This window comes from Acomys minous (assembly GCF_964271855.1).
Source record: "Acomys minous genome assembly, chromosome: 19".
Lineage (NCBI taxonomy): Eukaryota > Metazoa > Chordata > Mammalia > Rodentia > Muridae > Acomys > Acomys minous.
The window spans coordinates 17,648,012-17,668,615 of record NC_140499.1 but is presented as its reverse complement, the minus strand read 5'-3'; the positions used below and the strand labels follow the sequence as shown (position 1 = coordinate 17,668,615).

Sequence of the window (20,604 nt, the reverse complement as noted above, 5' to 3'; positions counted from 1 at the left end):
GAAGATAACAGGTAACAGAGACTGTGACAGTGGGTGGCGGATGATAGATGGCCACTCATACATAGATGCTTAATCTTTTTACTCTTTATCTCCCTCCCATTCCCCCTCAAAATGTTAGACTGATGGATGTGTTTGTAGTCGGTGCTGTATTTGTGTACTTGGAATACTGTTTGAGCCCGAGCAAGTCTTTCAGTAAAAATGTATTGGATAAGTAGGTGAACAGATAAACATATCATTTATTAGCCCCAGAATAAGATGGGTTTTTTTTTCCCTGTATCATCTGCTTCTGTCAGGAGATCTCTGATGGAAAACAGGGCTGTTTTCTAAGTATTCATTGTTTGGTTTTTGAAGCACTGGGCTGTGCCTAGTGGATAGTTGGTAAATGTTAATTTCATTGTTTCACCTAGAAACAGATCGGGGACTTAAATCAGTGATCTAGTTTTATTCTGGTAACTTGTAAAAAATTTAGTAATGTTGGCATGTAACACGAGCAGATGGAGGTGAGGGTTTATCATGTTTACTTATTTACATGCTTAGGGCAAAGTGTGGAGAGTACATATTATGTTCATGGCACTAGTATCTTAATATTAAATAAAAATGGTTTTATCCTCCTCACCGCATAAGTCGTGGTGGGTGGAGGAGCAGCAGTGCTCACCTGTGCACCCTGGGTGCTCCCTCAGAGGCACTGCGCCATGTCATAAGTAAACAGAAGATTTCACTAAGCATCTTGTCTAATGTCCAGTGACTTTGCCGAACACCTGTCACCTTGGTGATGGTCTTTAGTGATTCAGTTGAGGAGTTTGATAGGTGAAATATCATTACATCCATCTTCTAATACAAAACACGCTTCTGTAAGGGTGAATGGATGGCCAGCCCAAGGCCATTCAAGAATACTTCTCCACATACTTGGTTCTGAAGGGGCAGCCCCCTACCAACTCATAATACCTCTTGTGAAAATGAAGGGTTACGTCTATACCAAATGGTAAAAATCTAATATAAGGTAAATATTTGGTAGAATAACAAATTTCTGATGTTAAAATTGTTCTTTACATACAAAAATATATAAATAGTAAATGAATATACATACTCTTCTATAAGGTCTTAAAACTGTGTCATTATAGGAAAAGTGCAGAAATTAAATTTTATTTTATTTTATTTTTTCCAGTTTCCCCTTGTGTGCAAGAGAAGGCGTTTAGGTCAGAACAGCCATTCAGCTGCCAGATGGAAGCAAGCCGTCTGAGGACGCGATGCCGAGCCTGCGCTCCCGCAGGACTGTTTCCTGACTTACTGTCATGTGCCTACCCAGTCAGGCTGCCCTTCCAAGCATAACCCCTATGCTGAAGCAGCCTCCACCACACCGAATAAATGCAGGTGCAAACTGCAGTTCCTCGATAACAAACCAAACCCGGTTTTGAGTATTTTCCCATTTGGTAAACGTGCATGTGCCATGGTCAGGTGTCTCCACAAAGGCGGTATTCCGTATTTATTGTTTTCTGTGTTGTGGTGTGTGCTCAGTCCCATCACAGTGTCTGGTGTGCCTGGTTCTTGTGTATTTAATAGATGTTCGTTAATAAAGCAATTCTTGCAACTGTTTTCTGTCCACTACCCTTCAGCATTGGATAAAAATGTTTCTGTGTTGATGTCACATGGAGGTGAAGAAATGACTCTGTGGCTCAGTTCTGGTGGCGTAGAGAGCCATTCCGGGTAGGTTAAATCTCTTTTTTTCCAGGCAAGTACCATTTGTGTCAGGCTGAATGTGACAGAGCAGGCAAACGCCAGTCACTCCAACTGCAGGCAGAAGAGCTCTGTGCATTCACGCAGGCTCTGAGCCATCTTCCAGCTGCCTGGCATCCCACCTGCAAGTAGAGGCACCGTCAGTCCTGAAGCTTGGACATTCTCAGGGACAGAGCAGTTAGTGCCTGTGGGGCACATGTGCAGACAGAGGCTCCAGGTCCCGCCAAGGAAGATGCTCTGATCCCGGAATCATTCACCGGCTGCCTTCACCTCCCCCAGCTAAATGAAATGTAATCTGTCGTCGTAACTGAATGCTCACTGCTTCTGAGCTGTTTCCACTTGCCAGTTGCTGCATGATCAAATCAGCCCCAGTCAGAGCCAATTGGGTGCATTTGAACGACTTGGTGGGGTGGATGTTCTTGAATGTATGCTGTGCTGTCCATCACAAGTGACACCACGAGCCCTCAGTCACAGCACATGCATTTTGTCATTTGGTAGAAGTGATGGGCTTGCACTTTTCTGGCCACATACTCTTTTCCTGTTCTCTTCTTTGCACAGTTGCACATAGGGTGGCTGGATGCCGTGGTCAAGGGAGGCATCCACATGCGCCAGGGGATGCAGAGCAGCTTAGATGGGTTGCGCAAATACTTGGCAGGATGATTCAGAATCCAAGCATGGTTTGATCCTTGAGTAAGTCCCATTCGTCTCCCCAGCCTTGGAGAATCTGTGCTCTCCATGTGCTGTTGCTAAGGGGAAATGGGGAAAGAGAATTTGGAAATTGAGCACAAAACCATTGCTACTACTGAAAACTCTGGAATGTTTTAATGAGAGGCCAGTGATGGTCATCGCGTGTGAAGGGCAGGAGTAGCATTGTTTGTGGAAGCTCAGATGTATAATTGCTGTGATGAGTGTTTCTCACATGAGTCTCTGTATAAACCTTTCCTTGCTTTGTATTTTTCAATGTTAGCCAAGCTCATTTCCTGTGTGTCATTGGTCCGTCATAACCAGGATGAGGATCAGCTGATGAACTCACTCAAAGTTAAGGTGATGACGTGGTTGATACTGACAAGTCAAATGTGAATGTTTCAAGGATTGAATTCTTGTCCCTATGGGACGTTGATTAATGACACTTAACAGGACTCTCGGAAGGCAGCCTTAAAAATGTTTCTGAATCTGTTGGTAAGTGTGGTCATCCCCTGTTGCTGGAACTAGTGTGACTCCATCACACACACACACACACACACACACACACACACACACACACACACACACACGTTCACTATAGAAAAGGAGCCTCTGACTTCTTACTAGGTTTTGTTTTGCTTTTTTAAGGAAGAGATGCTGAAAGCTGCCAGTTTTTCTCTTCACCTTGAATTGTTAAAATCATATTTATTTAATTTTATTGCTTTTACAAAGTTGCACCTTGTGACCAAAGGGCAAAGGCAACTCAACACATTAGGGATTTGTGTTTACCACGTGTTTTTGTGTCCATCTTTACATGCATGGAGCAGTTGGTAGGAGGAGAGCCTGTGAACAAATAGGGTTCTCAGAAGTACTCCTCTGGTGTTTTTGTTGTTGTTATTTTAAGTCAGTTATGATTTAGAGTAGAAAACAAAATGGCTTCTGGCGAGGACCAGGCTGACCAAGGTGCTGCAGCCAGCCCGCTGTGCTTGTTCATTTGGGGTGCGGGGAGGAGGTTATGCCACAACTGGGAAAAACAATGACTTCTGTTCTATCATAAAGATAAGAAACAGTCCCACAAATAAAAAACTAATAAATAGCTATTTTTAAAATTCAAATGTTTAAATTTTGTAAGTCAGCTGTTGAGGACGTCACGTGTTTATAACGGTTTTGTAGCGTTTTTTTAGCACTCCTCCCCAAAGGTCGGTATCAGTGGTATGACGCATGGTGAAACATCAGAAGAGTGAACATATGAAGGGGTTCAGAAAAATGGGGTGGGGGGAGACTGCAAACCAGCACCCTGTGGTGTACAGCAAATATCTTTTGTTCCATTCTGTCCCACCCCTACCAGATTCCTCAACCAAAACCAGTCCCTGGCTTGAGAGGAGCGAGTCGTGCTGTTTGGCTAGGCAACTGTTCGTTTTGCTTAGTGCCGTCCGTCAAAACTTTCCGCAAATGTAGTCGCAGACAAATGCTTTCTTTCTATTGTTCGCTCTGTGTGGGGTGTGTAAATAACCTAAAATGTACATTGAATTTCACAGTGTAAAGTTTTATTTTATTCCTTGTATTATATTATTCAAAAACATCCCGATGTACATGAAGTGCATAATAAATCTATTTGCTTTACAGAAAATGCCTTGTCTTAATTTTATCCTTCAAGTAATAAGAATTTTAAGTTTTTAATTTTAAAAAACATTGAGGGAGTGGGAATGAGCTATACCAGTGTCCAACGGAAGCTAGCAGGAGACCAAGACTTACCCTTTATCTCTTGCAAAGCTTTGTTAACTGTTGGCTTTTCTGTTTTTCCTCCCTCTCCTCTGACAGAGCATCTACAGTATGTCACTGGCAGTTTTTTACTGTGACATACATGCCCCTTGGCTTTACCACAGTCTTATCCTGGGTATTTTTTAATTTTCTAGAGAAATGGATTGTTTTCTAAATAAAAGTTGTGTGTTCCTCCTTTGGTAAGCCTAAGTTCATTCTCTGGACGTTGTTTTTCCCAGAAGACCCCAGCTCTGACTTGAATGTGAAGGCCATGTATGTGTATATTTCATTCCTCCCATGCATGTGTGATTTTATTCTGTTCCTCCCATGCATGTGTGTATATATCCCGTTCCTCCCATGCATGTGTGTATATATCCCGTTCTTCCCATGCATGTGTGATTTTATTCTGTTCCTCCCATGCATGTGTGTATATATCCCGTTCCTCCCATGCATGTGTGTATATATCCTGTTCCTCCCATGCATGTGTGTATATATCCCATTCCTCCCATGCATGTGTGTATATATCCCGTTCCTCCCATGCATGTGTGTATATATCCCGTTCCTCCCATGCATGTGTGTATATATCCCATTCCTCCCATGCATGTGTGTATATATCCCGTTCTTCCCATGCATGTGTGTATATATTCCGTTCCTCCCATGCATGTGTGTATATATCCCGTTACTCCCATTCATATGTGTACATATTCTCATGTATGTATATATTCTGTTCCCCCATGCATGTGTGCACATATTCTGTTCCCCCATGCATGTGTGCACATATTCTGTTCCCCCATGCGTGTGTGCACATATTCTGTTCCCCCATGCGTGTGTGTACATATTCTGTTCCCCCATGCATATATGTATATTACATTCTTCTCAAAGGAGGCTTCTAAGAAGGCTGAGTTGTTTTTCCTTCATGACTTAATAAGTTAATGCAATTCCCTAGAACTCATAATTTCCTGCCATCATTCACTTACTCATTTTTATACACTTGATAGGTTAGTAATAAGCAGTTTTTCTGTAGGAGGTATTTGAGCAGAAATAAATGATACAGGACTTTAAGACACTTCTTGGTCAAGGAGAGTTCAGCTGGTAGGTGAAAGAGACAGGGCAGGGACTCTGCAGAGACTTGGTCAGCAGTTTGAAAGATGCCAGCTTACAGTAAGATACACACAGGAGTTACATTGCTTCATTTCTGGGAAAGTATCATGCAACATATATACTAAAGTTTTCTGTGAAGATGCAACATCTGCCTGCCAGTCTCTCCATTATAGTTTAAATAAAACCCAGTAGTAAGATAATTTTAGGAGAGAACAGACACAGAGCCGCAGCCAAACATTAGGGGAAGCTCAGGGTACCCCACAGAAGAGAGGATGAAGGATTGTAGGAGCCAGAGGGGTAAAGGACACCAGGAGAACATGGCCCATACAATCAACTAAACAGACCTCATGGGCTCACAGGGACTGAAATGGCTACCGCTGAGCCTGCATGGGTCTCCACTCAGTCCTCTACACATACATTATGGTCGTTAGTGTGGGGCTTTTGTGGGGCTCCTCAAACACTACGAGTGGTGCGTCTGACTCCTTTGCCTGTTCTTGGGACCCTTTTCTTCCTACTGGGTTTCCTTGTCCAGCCTTGATATGCAGAATTCTCACCGCAGCTTGTTATGCCAAGTTCAGTTGCTATCCCTGGGAGGCCTGCTCCATTCTGAAAGGAAATGGAGGAGCAGTAGATCTCAGGGAAAGAGAAGGTGGGAGTAGGGGACTGGGAGGAGTGGAAGGAGGAGAGGCTGTAGTCAGGACCAATTGTATAAGAGAAGAATAATTAAGAAAAAAGAAAAAATACAATCAGATAATAGGAAATTTGTTCCATGTTTGGATTTTCATTTTTTTAAGTTTTTTTTATTTACAAATATCTACATATTTGCCTGCGTCTGTGCAGTTGTGTTTGCATGTGTGTCTGTATGATCTTGTGTGTCTCTGCAGGCACAAGGTTGACATCAGGAGCCTTCATTGCTCCTCCCTTTATCCTCTGAGATGAGGTCTCCTGAATTGAACTCACTGATGCTAGCCAGCTTGCCCCAGCGGATCCCATCTCTGCCTTCTGAGTGTTAGAAGTATAGGTGGGCAGGAAGCAATGCCCACACAGCATTTATGTGACTTCTGGAGATTTGAACTGGCCTCACACTTAAGCAGCAGTTGCTTTGTCTACTGAGCCATGGTCTCAGCCCTGGTTGTCCTCTTGTAAATGTTATTTATAGTAGTCCACTGTTGACTGACTATACCATAGTTTAAAATCCACATTACATTGCATACTCATTTCTCTTTGGGGCCTCTTAAGACACCGCAGCTGACGTAGGTTTCTGCATGTGTCGTGGGTGTATACATTTCTTTTTAATAAGATAGATATTACTGGGTCTTAGGACCTATGACCACCAGCGTTTTTACTAACTAGTGCCAGTTTTCCAAAGTCGTGTCGTCCATTTCTACTCCAACTCTGTACAGGAATCTGTCACTCTACATCATTTCCAACACTTGACTGGTTTTCTCCGCCCCCCCCCCTCTTTAATTGTGTGTTAGTTCTGCTTTCATATTGGTATCTGCAAGGTAACTGATGAAATTAAGCATTATATAAAAGTATATTAGGATATTCTAACTTGGAGAGAACTCACTCTTGAGCTTCTTGGTTTGTAGGCTCCTTTGTCATTTTCAATATGTCATTTGGGTGATCTACGTAATGTTATGCACGTATCTTCTCGGACTATGCCCTCTTGCTCTAAGTGGCACGTGTTAACAAAAAGACTCATTTGTTTGCTTTGTTTATTTCCCATCCTGAGGTCCTGATGGCACTCCCTGTGTTCTTCTCTGATAGTTTAGTTGCATTGAATCAGTGGTGTAACCAGCTTTATCCATTAGAGTGACCACTTTCCTAGTTGGTGTGTGTGTGTGTGTGTGTGTGTGTGTGTGTGTGTGTGTGTGTGTATGTGTGTGTGTGTGTGTAGGCTGTTGAGAGTCCTCATATCTTAGTCCTGAAAATTGTCTTAGTTTCTCTGATGTAGTGCATTTCCATAAGAACCATACTGAGGTTGAAGCTTTGATTGTTAAAATTCCTGGTCTTAGGGCTGGCAAGATGGTTCAGAGGATATAGCTACTTCCTGCTTGCCAAGCCTGAGGTCAATCTCTAGAAGCCACATGATGGAAGGAGGAATGGCACCCACAGTGGTCCTGACTTCCATATATGTGAATTGTAACACACACACACACACACACACACACACACACACACACACACACACAGTAATGTTAAAAAAAATCTGGTTTTGTTTCAGATATTGACTCTATAGGTGAGCTTTTGTTAGCTGAATTGTCTATATATTTTATTCTTTTCATTTCCTTTATTGTTTAGATGAACTCAGAGTGATGTGTCTTGGTTTTACACAAAGCTATGGACAATGATGAGCAGAGCTCCCCAGCTTTTTGTTGGTTATTGATATTGTTATAAATGACACTTTAAATTTTATTTTCCTTATTAGCGTACAGAAATACAGTTTCCTTCAGTGCAAGTCTTCTCAGATATATTTTAAAGCAAGATCTACCAGTATTTACACTTAAGTATAGTTGGATACATTTTTATTTTGTTTTTTTTAAAGATGGGCTCATGTAGCCCAAGCTAGCTTTGAACTCACTTTGTAGCAGGAAATAATGACCTTGACCTTCTTGCCTCAGCCTCAAAGTGCTGGGATTCTAGGTATATGCCACCATACCCAGCAGGTTCAGGGTGCTTTAATGACTCTGCTAAAGTCACAAGTATAATTGTGTTAACTATTTTGTGAGCCTCCCAAGGCTCATTTTCTTCACCCACTTAGTTTCCTCCCTCACCACTAATAACCACTAATGCTATTTCATAATAGCGTTGCCTCTCTAGGCTTGCCATGGGTGAATCACAATACAAGTACATTGTACCTGTTCTATTTATATTTGTTAGGTTTGGATTGTTTTGGTTTTGAGGTAGTCTTGCTATGTATCCCAGACAGCCTAGATAACTGTGTAGACCAGACTGCCTTCAAGATACAAGCTAGCAATCTTCCCCGCCTCAGCCTGGTGACTAAAATTCACGGTATAACATGCAGGGGTCCTTAGCTAGCCAGGGTGGCACTTGCCTTTAATCCTAGCACTCCAGGAGGCAAAGGCAAGCAGATCTCAGAGTTCGAGGTCAGCCCAGTCTACTAAGTGAGTCCAGGACAGTCAAGGTTACACAGAAAAATCCTGACTTGAAAAACCAAAAAAAAAAAAAAAAAAAAAAAAAAAAACCAAAGAAGAAGAAGAAGAAGAAGAAGAAGAAGAAGAAGAAGAAGAAGAAGAAAGATAAATTCTTAAAATTTCATGTATATAGTGAAATATAATTCTATCTAGCTGTGCTTTCCCCCTCCAACTCCTCCTATGTTCCCCCAACTTATTCTGCTCCTAACTTCATGTCTTCTTTTGAGACCCTATTAAATCCAGCTAGTGCTCCCCCAAGGGCCCCCCCCCACTGGAGCACGGGAATCCCACCAGTGCCCACACCATCAAAGCAAACAGTTCTCTCTCCCAGGCAACTGTCAACTTCCAGTCACCCCTCGGTCAGGGGTGTGGCTCTGAGAGCAGCTCTTCCGTCTATCCCAGAATGTCTCGGCTGTGTGCAGGGCTTGCATAGGTAACCCCAACTACTATGCGTTCAGGAGATTGAGCCCCAGGTTCTGTCCAGGAGACAGCCACAGTGTTCCTTCCCATCTGCCCGCCTGTGCTTTCTTTCTGCCTCCTTTTATGTTCCCTGAGCTTCGGGGCGGGATGGAGGGCTGGCAAGGATTGTTCATTTAGGGGTGAGCACTGGCTGCCCCTTATTTTTTTTTTAGCACTTTGAGCAGTCTACAGTGGCCACTACCCACTGCAAAAAGAAGCTTCTCTGACCAAGATCTAGGGGTAAGGGGATAACATAAATATATAGAATCCAACTTTACAGAATTATGTGGCTTCTTAATGCTGAATGATGCTAATCGACTCATCTCCAGGCTCCCTTAACACTGTAAAAACAAGACTTAACAGTTTACTGGGAGTGTGGCTCAGGGGTGACTGTGCATTTAGCATATGCCCTGGCTTCTGTCCTCACACCCCAACCAAAACCAAAAAAATGGCAAATGTGCTAACCTTAGGTTATTTGCTCAGGTACACAACCGCAGCCCCTATAGTGTAAGCAGCAGTGCTGGGCGCCGTTACTGGTATGGCACCTGCTTAAGCTTCTCTGCAGAGCAGAATTAATGCAGCCCTGTCTTTTCTAATGTAACCATTCTTAATGTCTAAAGGAAGTACGACTGCTCCTGTGAAAAGAGAGACGGCGTTGAATTAACCGTGTGCTTTTCTACACTTGATGACTCTTTAATGATTTGCCTACCACATTTTATGGGGAGGCAAATTAAACAGATTTTTAGGGTCACTAGCCAGTGTAACCTCATTCACTGAGAGACCCTTGTCTCGAAACACAAGGGGAGCACCAGTAATGACATCCAAGGTTGTTCTGTGGTTTCCACTCACTGGTGCACACCTGTGCATATTCACCCACACACATGTGTACCAGCACACACGTATACATACCCCCACCACTATATTTCAATAATATAAGCACTCCTACAGGAACTTAAACCAGATGTTGCCACTGTCATTATTTCTCAACAAGTTGCAGGCGTCCTATGTGGGCATTCTAAGAACACTGCAAAGACAACAGTCTGTCCAAACCCAAGACTCCTCCACTTCCCCATGCCTTTGCCACACTGATGCCTGTGAATGGGAAAAGATGTTCATTCTGCTGAGTTAGTATAAAAGATCCAATCTGGGTAAAGCTTATGCTCAGAAAAGTGAAGAAAACCCAAAAAGGACCTGTTCTGATTTGTTCAGAAAAGCAAATCCCCTTCTGGTTGGCTCTAACAGAGTTCCCGCTGTGCAGACCACTCTACCAGGTCTTGAACTTCAGACAGGACAGTGTACCTTCGCTGCACTTTGCTTCCACGCTGTTAGTAGATCGGAAATAGATATTTTTGTTACTCTATGACCACTAGTTGCTACATGGGCTGTCGTCTTCTCTTTTGAAGGATCATATCAATGTGTATTGACATTAAGGTTCTATTAAGGTCATTCCAGAAAAAGATTAGGCATTTAACTTAATGAAGGGGGCTGTAGGAGCTCTCATTTCTATGGCAACATCAAAGTTAAGGAACCCAGGGCCTTTTCAGACTTACCTGCCTATCCAGTTACTTCTTCCAACACCTTCCCTCTCGCCAACCAACCCCCACAAGATCCAGCAAGCCCCATCCTGCCCCTCCCCTTTCTAAAACAATTTCCTCCACTTTCGAAGCTATATCCACCTTCCATGACCTCAGTCCCCCTCCCCCAGTGAGAGGCCCTTTCTTTTTAACACTGCTGTGGTGTGTTTTGTCTTTACTGGTTCCTTTTCTGAGTTATCTGGAGTAGACCCTCCTGGCTGACACTGGCATCTGCCAGTAGATAGAAATCGAGCCTTCCTTATCCCAGTGCGTTCAGATTATTTTCACGGAGTAAGTATTCAATTACTTTCTGGAGCATTTTCTTTTCATTCAGAAACAGCTGTGAGCTGTGAGACACATTTAAATCCTGTTAGTTTAGGCCACCTGTCAGAACATATTCTTGGCTTAGCCATGCTCAAACAGGAGGCCAACTCGTAGCACAAGCAACTATATATTTTCTACCCCTGCCTTCCCATCTGTTCCATTCAGTTTGTGTTGAGAGCAGCAAGGTAGCACAGTGATTATCCATCACTTATTCATCCGCGCCTGGCTGCTTAATTGCTTTTAGCAGATACCAGGTCCCAGACACTTTGAACTGCCTGGCAACCATTAAGTTGACGTCACTTGACTTTTTAAAGAAAAATTTAGAAGCCACTGATAATGTAGGGGAAATGATCCACTTGCTCTTTATCCTGCAAGCCCAGAGGACAAACACTTGCATAGATACAGTAAGAGTGGATGCAGGCATTCAGGCCATCTCCCAGTCAAAGGCAAAAGCTTCCTGGTGAATCAGCCCTTTCTCTACATGTCTACCGGAACTTCGATTTGTCAGTAACCTATCTGTATCCAAGACCACGTGATAACTCCTTTTACAGACAGACAGACATCTGGATAGATACTGAAATGGAATCAGATGGGTCTAATCACATTATTAGGAATGCAATGAATAGAAGAAAAGATAGACCAGGATAGACAATAAAAGAAAGGATAATCTTTAAAAAACAAACAAACAAAAAACCTTAAAGAGTAAGATGAGATGGTGCAGCCCAATCAAGGAAGACTGTGAATTTATCTTAAGGTATGGACCCTATGCCATTTGCTCTGTCTAAGAAAAGGACAGTCTTTACATTTCTTCATGCAGTTCCTATATTTCTTTTTTCTTTCTTTTCTTTTTTGCAATTCTGACACGGGACTTTTTCTGTTCAGCTATCATCATATTCACCATCTAGTAAAATTCTTAATTCACAAAATGATTTCTGTGACCTGTGGGGCATTGAGAATTTGACAAAGAGGTAAGCATGGAAACCATTTGCCCTCACTCACTTCTGAGAGTTCGCCTAACTTTCTCTCCTCCTGAACCCGGATGCTCTAACTTAATGCTGGACACTCAGTTTGTGGCCAACAATTGCAATGCCAAACCCTCTCCCTGGAAGGTCAATTCATGTATTCAGTCCAGAAATACGACTGAGCACTTGAAGCTACTAGTTACCATTCTAGAAGGTGACAGACCGGAACTCTGTAAGCCCTACAATTTGAATTCAAGCCCGTGGACCTACATGGTAGAAGGAGAGAACTCATTCCTTTTAATTGTCCTCTGACTTGCAGATGCACACCTTGGTACATGCAAATACCCACATAAGATAAATAAATAAATGTAAGAAATAAAAGTATAATTCTGGATGCAGCAAAATTATATTCTGTGTATTGCCTTGCTCTTAGGCATGCCTAATAGAACATCAAGATTACATATATTTTCTTTTTATTCTCTGTTATCTTTTCAATAGTTCTTAACATAAGAAAGTGTTCATTAAGTATCAGCCAATGCATGAAACAATGCTCTCACAATGGTTTCTAACTAGAAAGGAGACCAATTGGGTCTACAAATGGCAAGTGTTTATTATCTTCTCTGTGCCTTCAGTAGTGTCTTCTTTCTAATCTCTAAGTTGTAGTTGGGATAACCATGGGAAGTTAGCTGTTCACAGTACACAAACCCTATATTCTGACCATGGGGAAGTGAACCTCAGATGCCTTAGGGTACTGGCTGATTGTGTTAGGATTCTTTGGGTGAAGGAAACAGAAACCAGCTTACACCAAAAGAAATGTATTGGGGAGCTAATAGGAACTCATACAATTAATAGGAAATGAGGGAGAATCTGTCCAGACACAAGCTAAGTTCACGTTATCTATAAATTCAGAGAAAGGATGCTCAGAAATAGCAGGAAGAATTTGTTTAGGGAGTCCCTGCACCGTGGATGGGCATCCATTGTCTCCTTGACTTGGCTGCTTTGTTAGTTCCATCGAGGTTAGCTAAGGTCATGCCTTTGTCCCTAAACTAGCAGAGGACAGAACACCTAATAACTCAATTCCTGAAGCTGGCATTCAATGCCAAGTACACAATACTCAAGAGGGAGTGAGGGTGATATGAGGAACAAAAACAAAAACAAAAAAACAAAAAAGAAAAGAAAAGAAAAACAATCATCAACAACAACAACAGAATGCTAGGAAAAGGCAAAGTAAAAACAAAACAAGAGCTAAATATGTTGTTCAAGTGAAATGAGGCAACTCAAGAAAAGTGAGTGGTCTGGACTATATTCTACCTGAAGATTATGGGATAGCCTGCTACATCTGCACAGACAGCAGAAGACCCAAGGCTGCTTTGGAGACAATGGGCATTAAGGCTTGGACCAGTGAGTTCTCTGGAGGAAATCAGGATGCAGGCTAGACGAATGTTGTATCCATTACTCATAGTGGCTATGGATCATGGCCCCAGAACCAGGAGCCATCAGTCTTGTAAACTTACCCTAAAAGCCCTGGGGGACAAGAGCTGTTATAGAAGTAGCCTCTTTAGCTCCACCATGTTCTTTCCCACCCAATCACCTTTCAAAGAAAGGTTCAGAAGAAATGATGGTATAAGATGGGCAGAAACACGAGGGAAGAGCTATTTTCCAAGCTAGAAGGGAGGCAGTGGTTCAAGACCATCTGGTTTAAATGGAGGGTGAAAGAAAGGGCCAGCATTGAAGATCTAACTAAACAAAGCTCAAAAGGTTGCTGTAAGATCAGGGACATGAAGCTAAGAGATCTGGGGTGAGCACACATGTAGAGAAGCCAGGTGCTGATGCTGTGACCTAGCATTGGGCTTATTTTCACTTGCTGCTTGCTAGGCTGGCTTAGCCTAGCAAGAAAAGAGCAGATGTCCTGTACTCCCACTGCTTGGCAGAGCATGCACGTGGCCTGCCTCTGCGGGGTAGGTACAGGTGGGGGAATCACATGGAGACTAGTGGAGCTTTCCTGAGGCCGCTCTGGAGGTCAGCTTCACTCTGTTGCCTAGAGACTGAACACTCACTTCTGATGTTGCTAAGTGAGGGAGCCCTGACCTCTGAGGCTATTCTCAGTGAGAGGCCCTGAGGTGTTCACCTAAACGCCCAACTGTAGGAAGCTTCCTGGGATTCCGAGGTGGGAGGAGATTGTCACTGTGATGCTTTGAAATATGTTCTGCATCGAGCCTTACTGTGAGTATGGGAATCGTTGTCCCCCGAGTTCCCAGATACTTCCTTGGAGAACAGAAGCCACATTCTACCTTTGCAGATCCCAGCCCTTCCCCCAGGCGAGTAATGATCTTACACATGCCGGCTGGGAACCAAGAGTGACACCCCAGAGCCCTAATGGGAGAAGAAAGGCAAGTATGGGCAAGGCCCCTGGCTCTGCTGCCTACAGCGATTTCTCATGCAACCTGTTTCTCAGGGAAACTTCAAGAAACAGCTCTTGGTCTGTACTTGAAAAGGAAACCAGTTGTTCAAGGCTAAATCGTCAGTAATGAAGAGAAAGCTCTGAGCATGAGTGTATTTTTAAAACTTCATGGCAAGGTAATGTGCGACGGAGGGAGGGGGAGCTGTGGGCCCCCGTGTGGGTGGATGGCTCAAGGAGACAAGTCTAAGATATTTTTAACTGAGGACGAAACTCGAAATCTTTGTGAAATTTAAGCCACACAGAGCTGGCGGGAGTATAAAATAAAGCTTATATCAAATAAGGGCGATATTCTCATCTATAAAGACGCACTCCAACCTACATCTTTGGTATGCATACCCTGTTCAAATCTTGAATGACAAATGACTATGTCACCTTACTAATACCCAAGAGGAAACTTTCTGGCATTGTTTCAGGTGAAGCTGTTCTGGAGAATGGACCTAAGACAAGTACCCTCTGCATGGAAGCTTGGCAGTGACGCCTCCGAGTTGATTCAGAATTGCCCAGATGAAAGGCAATTGGCAAATATGAGCAGGCATCGAAGGATGGGGAGGGCAGGGGTGGGTCTGAAGACTGCAGTCCAGCGTTGTCCTCTTGTCCGTCGCTTGGTTGCTAAGTGCAGAATAGGAGGTAGTTCTGGTCCTGCTTGACACAGACACTTTCCCTGTGAATGTTGACCAGTGAGTTCCAAAGCCATGGGTGATCAGACCCTCCCTAGCCAATCCTCGGTGTTTACTGATTCCCTAGGCTGTGAAGTTCCACTTTTCCACCTGCCTCCACTTCTTGGCACGGGGGGTGGGGGGAGGTGGGGTGGGGGAGGGGGAGGGCAGGGGGTAGACACAAGTGTGACTCAGAATGCTAAGTCTTACAGTAGGACAGGTCTTAATCCATACTGAGTGATTTTTCCATCCCTGTTTCAGCCCCCTGAATTTCTATGCTTCTCCTTTTCGTGTGACTTTTTTTTGACAGCTTCCCTTCCTTCAGGACACCCTCAGTGCCCTGTCACTTCTGCCTGTCACTTGTAGTCTAAGATTGTTTCTTCAGCAGAGACAGGAGAGAGTCACTCATCCCACTGGAGTCATTTTTTAAAAATCTAATCACAAGGCACGGAATCCAATCACAGCACACAAGACACACAGCCTTAAATGTGATCATCTGAGAAAAATCAATGTTACTACTTTATTTCTTTTCTTTTATCTTCTCTTCCTCCTCCTCCTCCTCCTTCATCTTTTCTTCTTCTTTTGAATTTTCTTTTTGAGACAGGGTTTTTTCATATAAATATCCTGGCTGTCTTGAAAATCACTTTGTAAACCAGGCTGGCCTTGAACTCACAGGGATCCTCCTGCCTCTGCCTCCCACATGCTGGAACAAAGTGCTGGAATTAAAGGCATGCCCTACCATGCCTGACTACTTAATTATTCCTTCTTCCTTCCCTCTTTCTTTCCTTCTTCTTCTTCTTCTTCTTCTTCTTCTTCTTCTTCTTCTTCTTCTTCTTCTTCTTCTTCTTCTTCTTCTTCATCTCCTCCCCCTCCTCCTCCTCCTCCTTGGTGGTCTTGTTTTATTTTGTTCTTCAGATAAGTTCTCACACTCTAACCCAAACTGGACTGGAGGCCACTGTGTAGTCTAGGCTGGCCTCAAGCTTGTAGCAACCCTTCTACCTCTGCCTTCGGAGCACTGGGAGTATGGCAAAATTTCTAGGTCTATGAGAGGAAAGTGGCCCGAGAGACCAAGAATCTGCTTGGTTGCAGTTACTTTACATGCAGAACTGATTCTGAGGCCCAACATATTCCCAGCCCTAATTTATCTCGATGATATATTACATTCCCACACACTTGTCACATCCAAGGAGCTGATGATGAAGCCCTCTGTGAAAGATTACAGACTCCCTTTGTATGCCGCAGAGTCTTTTTTTAATGCTTTATTTATTTTCATTTTATGTGCACTGGCGTTCTGCATGTCTTGTTTCTGTACGAGGGAGTCAGAGCCCCTGGAACTGAATGCCCTGCCACGTGGGTGATGGTAACTGAACCCAGGTCCTCTGGAAAAGCAGCCAGTGCTCTTAAGGACTGAGCCAGTTCTTCAGTCCCACATGTCACAAACTCTCATTCATACTCCATGACTAGTTCCATATCATACAGACAGAATCATGTAGCCACACACTGTATGAATAAAGAGGTGTTCCCTCACCCCAAACCTGCCTATATATGATGGTTGGGCTCCTGCCTGCACCACATACAGCCCCTGCTAACTGCGATAGGAGACCCCACGAGCGACTGAGCATCAAAACTGCAGTTTACAGGGTTAAATATGAAGGATAAAGGTCCAGTTCGCTCTATGTTGAAAAGCTGGCATGTCTAGAATAGTCAAGGTGCCCGACTCCCTGGACGCTAGGCATAATGAACACCAAGGGAGCAAGCTTTAGGCGAGCTGGACGGCAGACATAACTCAAAGGCTCAGACAAAAGCACCAGGCGCGTAAGAACCTCTCAGCTGAAGGACATTAGATGAGACCAAAGGGACAACAGTAACAGTAGGAACATAATGACAACACTTGGAGCAAAATAAACTTTTGCAGATAACAGTCATCGAAGCTACCGCCCATGTCTCAGGAGCATGCGCGCGCCTTAGCAGCTGCTTGGCTGCCATTCACAAACACAGGGCTCTTTTGAAACACGCTGCTTTCTAGGGAAATGCAATTTACTCTTATGATCCAAGAATGGGATGGCTTCATTTTATCGCTCTCTGTCTCTGTCTCTGTCTCTGTCTCTGTCTCTGTCTCTGTCTGTCTCTGTCTCTGTCTCTGTCTCTGTCACTCTGTCTCTCTCTCTCTCTCTTTCCCTCTGTCTCTTTCTCTCTGTCTCTGTCTGTCTCTATCTCTCTCTGTGTCTCTGTCTCTGTCTCTCTCTCTGTCTGTCTGTCTGTCTGTCTGTCTGTCCCTGTGTGTGCATGCGTGTGTGTGTGTGTGTGTGTGTGTGTGTGTGTGTGTGTGTGTGTGTGTGTGTTGGAGGCATGGGAGATAGACCCCAGAGCTTTACATGTGCCAGGCAAACCTTCCACCCAGGAGTGGAGCCTCCAGATAAAAGGAACTGTGGGAAATCTGAACATTTTCTTCCCACAGAGAACAAGAAAGTTGTCAAATAACAGAACACCTTGTAGTCTTAAAGAGCTCTGTTTTTCTTTTTAAGAGAATAAAAATAAAATTTGAGTGTGGACATTCTGAAAGATACTTTGTCATAGGAAGAAAAGAAAGAGTCAGTGTAGGACCACATGTTTTCTGCTTTTGCACAGGAAAGGTAGCAAAGCATCTGCAGCCAGACTGTCCACAGACCTTAACCACCAGACTGAAGGAGGAAGACGGATGGGAACTGAGCTGGCCAAGATGGACATCAGCTTTCTCAGCTGACGCCTCTTCTGTATTTACCTTCCGAATTGACTCCCAGTTTAAAAAGCAATAGCAAACAGCTGAAAGACTCTTTGGACTAATGTCAGTGCCCCATCTGTTTAAGTGTTATTGGATGGCTGGCAGCCCTCTTCATCTGACTCTGAATTGTAAATTGACCCATCTGCTTCCTTGACCAGCAGCTGGAGTGATTCTTCTGTGACCGAGGACCCTGCGCTGAGCCACGGTGGCAAGCCCCTAAGTCAGCTTAGGGTGAGGAAGTCCATCCTGCCCTAGCTGCAGGCCTTGGGGAGGAGTGAACTCTTTGAGTCAGGCTGAATTTTACATCCAGCATGCACTGCTTTTGTGTCACATGACCTCTGGCAAAAGAGTTAAGCTCTCTTAGCTTCCTTTTTGCAAAATGAAGACCAGTCTTTCACTAGAGAGTTCTAAGCCACGGGAGTTGAATCTATCAGACACCTGCTGTGGCCTAAACACATGTTTCCTGTGTTTTCTTTTTGTCACATTTCCTGCATCATTTGCTACCTTGGGCAAAAGTATTTTAGTTTAACCACCTCGAGTAAAGAGTGTCTTGATGTACTAGTGAGTTGCATGTCAGCTTGACACAATCTTGAGCAGAGGTTCTCAACCTGTGGGCCACAACCCTTTTGGGAAGAGAATGACCTTTTCATGGGGGTCATGTATCAGATTTCCTGCATATCAGATATTTACGTTATGATTTATAGCAGTAGGAAAATTACAGTTACGAAGTAGTAACAAAATAATTGTATGGTTGGGATCACCACAACACGAGGAAGTGTATTAAAGGGTCACAGCATTAGAAAGGTTGAGTGAGAACCACTGAGCTAGAGTCATCAGACAGGAGGGAGCCTCAGTTGAGAAAAATGCCTCCAGAAGATCAGGGGTACAGCCGAGTGTGGTGGCGCATGCCTATAATCCCAGAACTTGAGAAGGCAGAGACAGGAGGATTTCTGGGGGTTCGAGGCCAGCCAGGTCTACAGAGTGAGTCCATGAAGGAGTCACAGAGAAACCCTGTCTCAAAGCAACAACAACAACAAATCATTCTATAGGCAAACCTGTGAGGGCATTTTCTTAATTGCCGATCCATGGGACCTAGACTGCTGTGTGTGGAGCCACCCCTGAGATGGTGCACCTGGGTTCTATAAGAAAGTAGGCCGAGCAAGCCTGAGGAGCAAGGCAGTAAGCAGCGCCCTCCATGGTGTCCAGAATCCTGTCCTGTTTGAGTTCCTGTCCTGACTTCCTTAAATGATAGCCTACAGTATGGAAATACAAGTCAAATAAACGCTTTCCTTCCCAAATTGCCTTTGGTCATGGTGTTTCATGATAGCAAGAGTGACTCTAAGTAAAACAAGCATGACATTCTTTTTACAGGGTTTCTCGGTGTAGTCTTGGCTGGCCTCGAACTCACAGTAACCCACCTGCCTCTGCGTGACAGTCTTTAGGTATAGAATTCTCTTCTCCCTCTAATTTCTAAATCGCACATGCCTTTTTTTCACACTGGGTGAAAAAAGAATGGGATGAAAGCAGATTAAAAGCTGCATTAACTTTGGCCTTAGCTTTCTCTTATCTAGTAAAGAACTCTGCTTGGGTAAATGAAGCCACAGGTGACCCTTGGGTGATGAGTTGGGAATTCTCTTAAATGGATTGCTGAGGTTTGGAAAACTAACGAATGAATTTTTAAAGAAAAAAAAAAAGATGTCTGCTGTATAGCTTAGAGGGGAAGCAATAGCCCAGAGTGTTGAAGGCCCTGGCTCTGCCCTCAGCAGCACCGTTGTTAGGAGGGTAAAATGTCCTTTCAGGACACACTATCGCTAAAGAACTCAAAATGGGAAGACATTGCGTTACCCTCCTGTATTACCCTCCTATTATTACAACACCTGTAATAATACTGTTGTCCTCAGTATGACAACACCTGTAACAGTACTGTGTCCACAGTATGACACACCTATAATAATACTGTGTCTTCAATATGACAACGCCTGTAACAATATTGTCATCCTCAGTATGACAACGCCTATAACAGTACTGTGTCCTCAGTATGACATACCTGTAACAGTACTGTGTCCTCAGTATGACAGTGCTTGTAACAATGCTATGTTCTCAGTATGACAACACCTGTAACAGTACTGTGTCATCCTCAGTATGACAATGCCTGTAGTAATACTGTCGTGCTCAATATGACAACACTTGTACGGCTGACAGCCGAGTGGTAGTAGGGTAGTAGACCGGGCTTCAGTGGTGGATAAGAAGTGACTCAGGTGAAAGAGCAAAGGTAGGAAAGCCTGAGTTAATAGGTCTTGCTGCAGGCAGGCCGGAGTGATCAGTATGAGGAGTGGGGTTTATATTTTGATTCGGTGCATTTTATTACATCCCATGTTTAGACTTCAGGGGTAAGAGACTGTCTCTGTAGTACCTTGGATCTGAACTGCTCCACACCCTCATCCCAAGGCTCTGTGGAAGAGGCTCAGTCCCTTCCTTGGCACTGGGCAGAGGCAGCATAAAGAGCTACCTGTCATTGAGGGCACACCCCTGAGGTGATTCAGGATCCCATCCTTTCTCCTTGACTTCCTAACTCTAGTGATGTAGCAACTTCGGGCTCCCCGTGCCCTGCATCATGGCACTCTGCCTCTTCTCTAGCCCAAGAGCAGGCAAGCCAACGGTCCTAGTTGCTTTTCTATTGCTGTGATGAAACTCCATGACTAAAGCAACTCTAAAAAGAAGCATGTAATTTGGCTTCCAGTTTCAGAGTGTTAGAGTCCATGATGACAGAGTGAAGAAAACAGTCGAGAGCTCACATATTGATCCACAGCCACAAGGCAGACAGTGCAGTGGGCATGGTGTCATTTGAAATCTCAAAGCCCACCCCCAGTGACACACCTTTTCCAATAAGGCCATACCTCCTAATCCTTTCCAAATAATCATACCATATGGGGACCAAGCATTCAAACATCTGAGCCCATGGGGGCCAC

The 20,604-nt window shown here is 43.9% G+C and overlaps 1 protein-coding gene and 1 long non-coding RNA gene across 4 annotated transcripts in view; both read left to right on the top strand.

Annotated features, from left to right (window-relative positions):
• The window catches only part of ANKRD50 (ankyrin repeat domain containing 50), a 30,951-nt gene extending 29,647 nt beyond the window's left edge, over positions 1–1,304 (top strand). For all 3 annotated transcript variants that reach the window (XM_084769015.1, XM_084769014.1, XM_084769013.1), the window contains exon 5: positions 1,166–1,304. The gene's annotated coding sequence lies outside the window, so the exon portion shown is untranslated. The remainder of the gene's footprint in view (positions 1–1,165) is intronic.
• A 12,632-nt stretch (positions 1,305–13,936) lies between these two features.
• LOC311589979 lies at positions 13,937–18,864 on the top strand. The gene is made up of 3 exons (XR_014776709.1): positions 13,937–14,334; positions 14,632–14,895; positions 17,503–18,864. It is a non-coding gene; the product is annotated as an uncharacterized lncRNA (long non-coding RNA).
• Positions 18,865–20,604: the final 1,740 nt, after the last annotated feature.